General features: G+C 52.6%; 3 non-coding genes across 3 annotated transcripts; all 3 read left to right on the top strand.

Annotated features, from left to right (window-relative positions):
- Positions 1-586: 586 nt before the first annotated feature.
- Positions 587-703, top strand: LOC116356656 (U5 spliceosomal RNA). Its single transcript, XR_004205083.1, has one exon. It is a non-coding gene; the product is annotated as a U5 spliceosomal RNA (small nuclear RNA).
- A 5305-nt stretch (positions 704-6008) lies between these two features.
- Positions 6009-6190, top strand: LOC116356654 (U2 spliceosomal RNA). Its single transcript, XR_004205082.1, has one exon. It is a non-coding gene; the product is annotated as a U2 spliceosomal RNA (small nuclear RNA).
- Positions 6191-6574: 384 nt separating this feature from the next.
- Positions 6575-6691, top strand: LOC116356659 (U5 spliceosomal RNA). Its single transcript, XR_004205086.1, has one exon. It is a non-coding gene; the product is annotated as a U5 spliceosomal RNA (small nuclear RNA).
- The last annotated feature ends 1716 nt before the right edge of the window (positions 6692-8407 follow it).

Below are 8407 nucleotides of genomic sequence, written 5' to 3'. Positions count from 1 at the left end.
GGTGGTTTTTGCTGTTGGGATGTTTATAATGGGATACAGGTATTCGAGTAAGGAGAAAGAAAAATGTGTTTTGTTTAATTTTCTGTTTGCTCAGGCAAAGTTAGCTATTTGGCTAACAAGGAGGAACAGGGTCAAAGGTGAGGGGATAACAGACCCTTTACTACTGTTTAATGGGATGGTCTCTGCGCGCCTTAGGGTTGAGTTTGAGTTCTATAAAATGATCAAATGTGTGGAGATGTTTGAGGAGATATGGTGTGTTGGGGGGCTGTCTGTATTGCTGGGGAAGATGTTTTGGATATACGGTTGTAGGAGAGGGTTTTTGTGTATGGTGATTTGTATCATGTGGTAGATGGAAAGGTGAGTATGGTACATGTATGCAGTACAGGATATATCTTTATTTTAGGAGTGGGGGGGTGAGTTTTAAATGAATTGAGAATGTTTCAATAAAAAAGTCTCTCTCTCTGCCTCTGCCCTTCTTTTCATCCACAGCCCTCAAACTTGGAAGAGTGGGTTCCGGGAGCACCAGCGGGAACCCGGCCTACAGTGCACAGAGTGTGTCTCGGGCCCCCGACCTCTGACGTCCATATGACTCTGGTTTCTCTTCATTACGCACAAGCCTTTCGCCTTTTACTAAAGACTTCCGTGGAGAGGAACACTTATGAGTTCAATGTATTTTTGGAGTGGCTTTGCTTCTTGCAGAGCCCGGTATCTTGTTTCAAGAGAAATTTACATAGATGAGCCAGGATAGTGACTTAAAGACGCATTAGCGACTTTTTACAAAAAACACCTGCCTGTCTGTCTGTCTGTCTGTAGCTGGGGAAACGGTGGGTGGGTGGGATTGGAGGAGCCGGCTCTTGCCAACCCACCCGCTGATGTCTTTCGAGACCCCCGGGGGCCCGTCGGTTGCAGGGTTCCATTTGTGGGTTATCGCTTCTCGGCCTTCTGGCTCAGTTCAAGCTTGACACCGAGGTGTCCTAGAGCCCCTGAGCCAAGAGGTCGTCCAAGGAGAGCGGTAAAAACGATTTTTGATTTGATCCCCCCCAAAAAATTCTCCATTATATTCGTTTTGGGGATTGTTTTTTTGTCTTTTTTTCTGGAGGAGTGCGTCATTCTCCTTGTGGGGATGGCGCAGAGATCGTCGAATGGGTCGGTCCCTGGGATCGGACTGGCAAACACCCTGCGCTTTTCTTGGAGGGAAAAGGATGTGGAGCCATTCGGAAGGGAGTCATTTGGGAGAACAATCCTTATTGGATTTTTGAAGCTGGCAGTAAAGGATGTGTTCTGTCTTCAAGGCAACTCATTGGAAGGAACTTTTGATGTGGCCTTCTACACAGAGAGCAAGCACGACGAAATGCTTAAAAAAGTGAGAGAAGTGGGGAATATGAAGCCGATGAGCCTGTATGAGGTGAAGAGTTTGGCGAGGAACAATTTTCGAGTTGTTACAGTCAACATGTACAACCCCTATGTCAAGGATGAGGAGGTGAGGGACTTTCTGGGGAGATATATGGATAATGTCTCCTCAGGAAGGCCCCTCAAGGATTCAATGGGATTTTGGACGGGGAGAAGAGGATTTCAAGCCCTCCTCAGGGAGGATCCTAGGGGACAGGGAGGGTACCTCCATCCCCCAGCTATGTTCTCCCTGGGGGCTGACAGGGGGACGCTATACTATGCACGTCAGCCCCCGTTCTGCAGGCGCTGTATGGCCTATGGACACATCCTGGCCTCGTGCAGCACTAGAAAGTGCTGGGGAGCACGAGGCCAAGGACTGTGGCGAGCCGAAGGCCTGCCACGGGTGTGGCTCCACTCAGCACCTGTGGCGCGATTGCCCGGCTCGTCAGCGGTCATACGCATCTGCAGTTGGAGGGGGAGCAGGAGCAGGGGATGGGGGAAGAAGAGGAGGGGAAGGAGGGCCACTCCAGGAAAAAGAAAAAAGCAGGGAGAGAAGATGTAGAAAGAAAGAAGAACGAAGCGGAAGAAAGAAAGAAAACAACAGTGGAGGGAGTTGGGGGGGAGGGGGTGCCTGTGGAAGGACCTGTGGAGGGGGGGGGGTGCCTGGGGCAGGACCGGTGGAGGGGGAGGGAGGGAGAGAGGGGGTGCGGGAGTGGGGGGACAGCCTGTCGAGCTTCCTAGTGGATGAATTGAGGGAAATGGTGGAGGAGCTAGCGGGGAAGGGGGGTAGTGTCTCCCCGCTACCTCCTACACCAAAAAAAGATAAAAAGAAACGGAAGATGAAGGGGGGCTCGGGAGGTAGAGAGGGGGAGGGGGGTGTAGAGGGGGAGGGAGGGGCAAAGAGATCAGCGGGGGGGGAGGGGGGAGTACATTGGCCTCCCTGTTTGCCTCAACCCCTCAAAATTTAGTGGAGGGTGGCTCCGGTGAGGGATCTCAACTCCTGTTTGGGGAGATGGGATCCTCTACACTCAGCCCCGAGGCAGACAGGGAGGGGGGGGTTGGAGGGTGGTGAGGAACCCAGGATGCGGGAAACTCGGCCTAACACACAGCCCGTATCCTGGGTTGGAGAGGAGGACGGGGGGGCGTCAGGAGGAGAGAGGACGTCCCCGCCGGTGGAGATGGACCAGGGGAGCATCGGGTGAGTCTCCTGTTTTTTCTTTGGGTTTTGGGTTTAATGGTTATTTATAATTAAATGAATACTTCTGTTTCTTTTTTAGTTTAAATGTTAGAGGGTTAAGGGATTTTGTTAAAAGGAGGGCGGTTTTTTGTTATTTAGAGGGGGTGGGTTTTGATTTCTGTTTTTTACAGGAGGTTCACCTGAGGGATGGTGGGGATGTGTCTAGATTTTAGGAGGGAGTGGATTAAGGGGGAATCGTTTTGGGGCATAGGAGGGGTGCACTCAACAGGAGTAGGGATTTTATGTGGGAATAGAGAGGTTAAGGTAGAGAGCACTTTTGTTATAATGCAGGGTAGAGTATTGGGGATAGATGTTAGGTATAGAGAAGCTAGTTATAGGTTAATTGGGGTGTATGGGCCACAGGTGGCGGCAGACAGGAGGGAGATGGTGGACTGTCTGGCGCCCCTGTGTGTTACAAATAGGCACTTGGTGATAGGGGGGGATTTTAATATAGATTTAGGGGTAGGTGGTGATAGTAGTGCAGGAGCCATCACCGGGCTAATGGCTTGCCATGGTCTGGTTGATGGTGGCCTGCACACTACTCCGGTAATGGTCGGTCCTACATGGCGCAACTCCAGGGGGGTTGCGCGGAGGCTCGACTACGTTTTTCTATCCAGGTCTTTGGGTCAGTTGTCTGGGCGGCTGTTGCCTGTTTTCTTCTCGGGATCACGACGGGGTGCTCCTGCAGGTGGGGTCGCCAGTCTGCCTCTTCGGTAGGGGGTACTGGAAGTTAGATCGGGATATACTGGAGGAGCAGGCTTTCGTTGACACATTATTTTGTTTCTTTCGGAGGCTTGACGGCCTCCGGTCTATGTGCGAGGGGGTGTTAGAGTGGTGGGATTTGGTTAAGGTGAGGATAAGGGCTTTTATAATAGGGTATTGTAAAAGGAAAAAGAGGGAGGAAAGGAGGGAGGTGGATCGTATCCAAAGGTTAATTGAACTTGAGTACGAGGCAGGCAACCTCGGCGGGTCGATTGACTGGGAGAGATCCGCAGCCCTAAAGGCGCAGCTCAGGGAGCTGCAGGAGCGGAAGGCTCGAGCTTTCCTGGAGCGTGCGCATAGTGGCTTTCTAGAACATAATGAGAGTTGTTCCGCTATGTTCTTTAAGTCGGTTAGGGCCAGGCAGAGTAGGAAGGTAATGCATGGCGTTAGAGAAGAAGATGGTAGTGTAGTAAGTAAACCAGAGGAGATGGTCAGGGTGACAACTGATCATTTCCAAGGTTTATTTAAGGAAAGGGAGATAGATGTAGAGCAGGGAAACGTGTTTTTAGAACACTTGTCCCGGCGGTTGCCGGAGGACATTAGAGACGTGATGAGGCGCAGATCTCACTAGAAGAGGTTGAGAGTGCTCTTAGGAGGATGGGAAAAGGGAAGGTGCCTGGGATGGATGGGCTGCCGGCTGAGTTTTATCTCAAGTTTTGGGGTATACTTGGTCCAGTGGTCCTCGAAGTCTTGAAGGCCATCCTTGAGACGGGGGTCCCGGGGGGATCAATGGCTGTTGGTGTGCTGTCACTTCTTTATAAGAAGGGGGAAGCAACTGACCTTAGCAACTGGCGGCCGTTGACCATGCTGTGCGTAGATTACAAGCTACTTGCAAAGGTCTTAGCGGATCGGTTGCGCACAGCCCTTCCCTACGTCGTTCATGAGGATCAGACGTGTGGGGTTGAGGGCCGCTCTATTCGATGGAACCTACAGTTGATCAGGGACTCCATCGCCTGGGTTGAAGATAGAGGGCTGCCTTTAATGGTAGCAGCGCTAGATCAGGCGAAAGCCTTTGATTGGCGTGAATAGATCTTTTCTATTCAGGGTGTTAGGTAGATTAGGATTTGGGAAGAAGTTTATAGGATGGATCCGTACATTGTATGTCGGAGCGGGGTGCCGAGTTAGTGTAAATAGTCACTTAGGTGACGTTTTTGACCTCTCGTCTGGGGTCAGGCAGGGATGCCCACTCTCGGCTCTCCTCTTCATTCTGTACATGGAGCCTCTGGGGGCTGCCATTAGGGCAGACACAGGGGTGGAGGGCTTGTTGATCCCTGGGAGCGGTGGGCTGCGTGTTAAGATGACGCAGTACGCCGACGACACTTCCTTGCTGTTGTGCAAGGACTCGTGCCTGACAAGGTCTCTTGCCATCATTGGGGATTTCACCCAAGCGTCGGGGGCGGTTCTGAACCATGCAAAGTCTTCCGTTAAGTTTTTCGGAAGATGGCGCAGTAGGACGGATGTGCCCGGGGGGTTCTCTCTCTGTGAGGGGGCCCTGAGGATTCTCGGGGTCCATTTTGAGACCTCCGGCTCAGCGACGCTGAACTGGAACATGGGTATCGCAGTGGTTCAGAGGAAGCTAGCAATGTGGAAGGCTAGGTCTTTGTCTTTTGTAGGTAAGGTCCTGGTCCTAAAGGTGGATGTATTGCCATCTCTTTTGTACTTGGCATACATCTACCCATTGCCGGCTTGTCTGAGAAGGTATCTAGTGAGGCTCGTGTTTCAGTTCATGTGGGGTGGCAGGTACGAGTGGGTCGCCAGGGCGCGCATGCTCTGTCCCATCAGGGAGGGAGGTAGGGGGTACCACATCTCCCCCTCAAGCTAGACGCCATTTTTGTTTCTTTCCTGTTGACGGAGCTTGCTCGTCCGGTTATACACCCGTCCGGTTACCTCCTGCGGGTGTTCTTCTCGTATCAGGCGAGAAGCGTAATGGTGTGGTCTAACGCGGGTCCTCGGGCGGAACAGCTGCCGTGGCACTTTGGCCATGCGGCCAAGTGGCTGCGTGCGCACCCCGAGGTTGAAGTTGCCCGAGTAGGTTTAGACCACAGGCACCTGTACGAGGAGGTCAGGCAGGCAGGGAGTCCTGCGCCTGTAGCGGGCATCTCGTCAGTGGTCTGGGAGGGAGTGCAGGCGCGGGGCCTGGACAACAGGCTCAAGGACCTGAATTGGTTGAGCCTCCACAAGTGCTTGCCGGTACGTTCCATCATGTACCGGCATAGTTTGTCGCGATCCTCCACCTGTCCAAGATCTGCTTGTGGCAGGGAGGAGACTGTGCGCCATGCCTTCTGGGACTGTGCCTTTGCCGGACTAGTCTGGGCTAGGGCACGGGTGCTGCTAGGTTTGGTTAGGAGCAATTTTGTTTTGACGTGGGCTAGGTTAGAGAGAGGCGTAGGGAGAGCGAGGGGAACAAATAGGGACAGATTTCTGCTCTGGCTTCTCATGAGTCTCTTTAAACGGGGGCTGTGGGAAGCCAGGCAGAAATTAGTTAAGACAGGGAGAGATTGGGTGGTGGGAGGGATAGTGAGGAGGGTGGAAGGTGATGTGAGGGGGAGTACAGATTTTTGTACATAGAATGATTGAGAACTATGATTTTGTAAAGTATGAATGGTATTGATTGTAATAAATAATTTTTTGTAAAAAATATAAAAGAAATCTGGTCTTATCAGTTTAATATCTGATACGTCCCCCATAGGGGGACTACATATTAAAAGGATTTTTCGAACAGGGAGTCGGAAATGGGGCTTGCTCCGTCCGCTCCACGCATCGACCCGGTATTGCAGTACCTCCGGGAACGGTGCAACACTTTTCTCCCGTTGTTAAGGAAAAATACTCATTCACAAAGCTATGTAAACAGCTAGCTTAGCTAGCTAGCAGAAGAAGAGAAGGAAAGAAACATTCAAACTGAAAAAAGGGCGAAGCGCCTTTCAATGGGGTCCCCCGTTTCCCGCCATTTTACTGGGGAGATGGGATCCCCATTTAAAAAAAAAAATTGGGCCAGGATTGTGTGTGTGTGTGTGTCATTGTGTGTGTGTCTCTGTCTCTCTCTCTCTCTCTCTGTCGCTGCCTCTGTGACCTTCTTTTCATCCACAGCCCTCGAAAACTTGGAAGAGTGGGTTCCGGGAGCACCCGCGGGAACCCAGCCTACATTGCACAGAGTGTGTCTCGGGCCCCCGACCTCTGACTTCCATATGACTCTGGTTTCTCTTCATTACGCACAAGCCTTTCGCCTTTTACTAAAGACTTCCGTGGAGAGGAACACTTACGAGTTCAACGTATTTTTGGAGTGGCTTTGCTTCTTGCAGAGCCCGGTATCTTGTTTCAAGAGAAATTGACATAGATGGGCCAGGATAGTGACTTAAAGACGCATTAGCGACTTTTTACAAAAAACACCTGCCTGTTTGTCTGTCTGTCTGTCTGTAGCCGGGGAAATTTGGAGGAGCCGGCTCTTGCCAACCCACCCGCTGATGTCTGTCGAGACCCCCTGGGGCCCGGCGGTTGCAGGGTTCCATTTGTGGGTTATCGCTTCTCGGCCTTTTGGCTAAGTTCAAGTTGGGTACTGAGGTGCCGTAACCCCTTAGCCAAAAGCCGAAGGCCGGAGGGTGGAAAAAAGACAAAGTTGTGCGGGAAAGATATCATTTTTTTTTCTCTTTCTTACAGAAAATGGCGAAGTTTTCCTCACCAAGGATGCCCGGGATCGTGATTGCAAATGCGGTGAGGTTTGCCTGGAGGAACAAGGAGGTGGAGCCCTTCGGGAGGGAAACCTTCGGAACGTCAGTACTGATGGGAACTTTGAAGTTGGAGGTAGGAGATGTGATGTGCCTCCAGGTGAACCAGGCGGAGGCATCCTTTGATGTAACGCTTCACAAGGAGAAGAAGTTTGAGGAGATACTGAAGAAGGCGAGAGAGGTGGGGAAGGAGAGGCCCATGAGCCATTACGAGGTGACCAGCCTGGGAAAGAGCAATTTCAGGCTGGTCACAGTTAACATGTACAACCCCCATGTGACTGATGAGGAAGTAAGATCGTTCTTGGGACGCTATATGGACAATGTATCGTCGGCAAGACTCATCAGGGACTCCCTGGGCTTCTGGACTGGGAAGAGAGTTTTCCAGACGTTGCTCAGGGAGGACCCAGAGGGGCAGGATGGATTCCTCCATCCCCCGGCGATGTTCTCGCTGGGGGCTGACAGGGGAACTTTATATTATGCCCGTCAGCCTCCGTTTTGCAGGCGTTGTATGGCCTACGGTCATATCCTCGCCTCGTGCGACACAAGGAAGTGTAGGTATTGTGGATCTGGGGAGCACGAGGCGAGGGACTGCAAAGTGCCTAAGGCGTGAGGAGAAAGAAAGAAGGAAGAGCGTGAAAGATCAACGGGGGAGGGAGTGGTGGGGGAGGGGGTGCCTGTGGCAGGGCCGGGCGAGGGGGTGCCTGTGGCAGGACCTGTGGGGGGGGGAGTGCCTGTGGCAGGACCTGTGGGGGGAGGGGAGGAGGGGGGGAATGGGGGGGAGGGAGGGGGGAGGGAGTGGGGGGGACTGCATGTCGAATTTCCTAGTGGACGAGATGAGGGAAATGGTGGAGGAGCTAGCGGGGAAAGGGGGTTGTGTCTCCCCGCTACCTCTTACACCTCTTACACAAAAAAAAAAAAGGGAAGAGGGTGGCAGACATGACATGCAGTGAGAGGAAGGGGGGTGTGGAAGGGGAGGGGGGGTAAGCGAGTGATGGGGGAGAGGAGGGGTTCTTTGCCCTCACTGTTTGACGCAGCCCCTCAGCACTTGGGGGAGGGTGAATCCCTGGAAGTGGATCAAGACTGTTTGGCTGGGGGTTCCCAAATCCTCTTTGAGGGGATGGGGTCCCCTAGCCTCAGCTTGGACGCTTTCAGGGAGGGAGTTGGTGGGGAGCCCGGGGTGCAGGGTACTCCAAACCCTAACACCTTACCTGGATCCTGGGTTGGAGGGATGGAGGTGGACGGAGGGACGTCAGGGGAGGAGGGGACGTCCCTGCCGGATGTGATGGAGAAGGGGAGC

Source organism: Oncorhynchus kisutch, linkage group LG23, assembly GCF_002021735.2.
Source record: "Oncorhynchus kisutch isolate 150728-3 linkage group LG23, Okis_V2, whole genome shotgun sequence".
Lineage (NCBI taxonomy): Eukaryota > Metazoa > Chordata > Actinopteri > Salmoniformes > Salmonidae > Oncorhynchus > Oncorhynchus kisutch.
The sequence above is the reverse complement of the archived record's forward strand: the minus strand, read 5'-3'. Positions and strand labels throughout refer to the sequence as shown.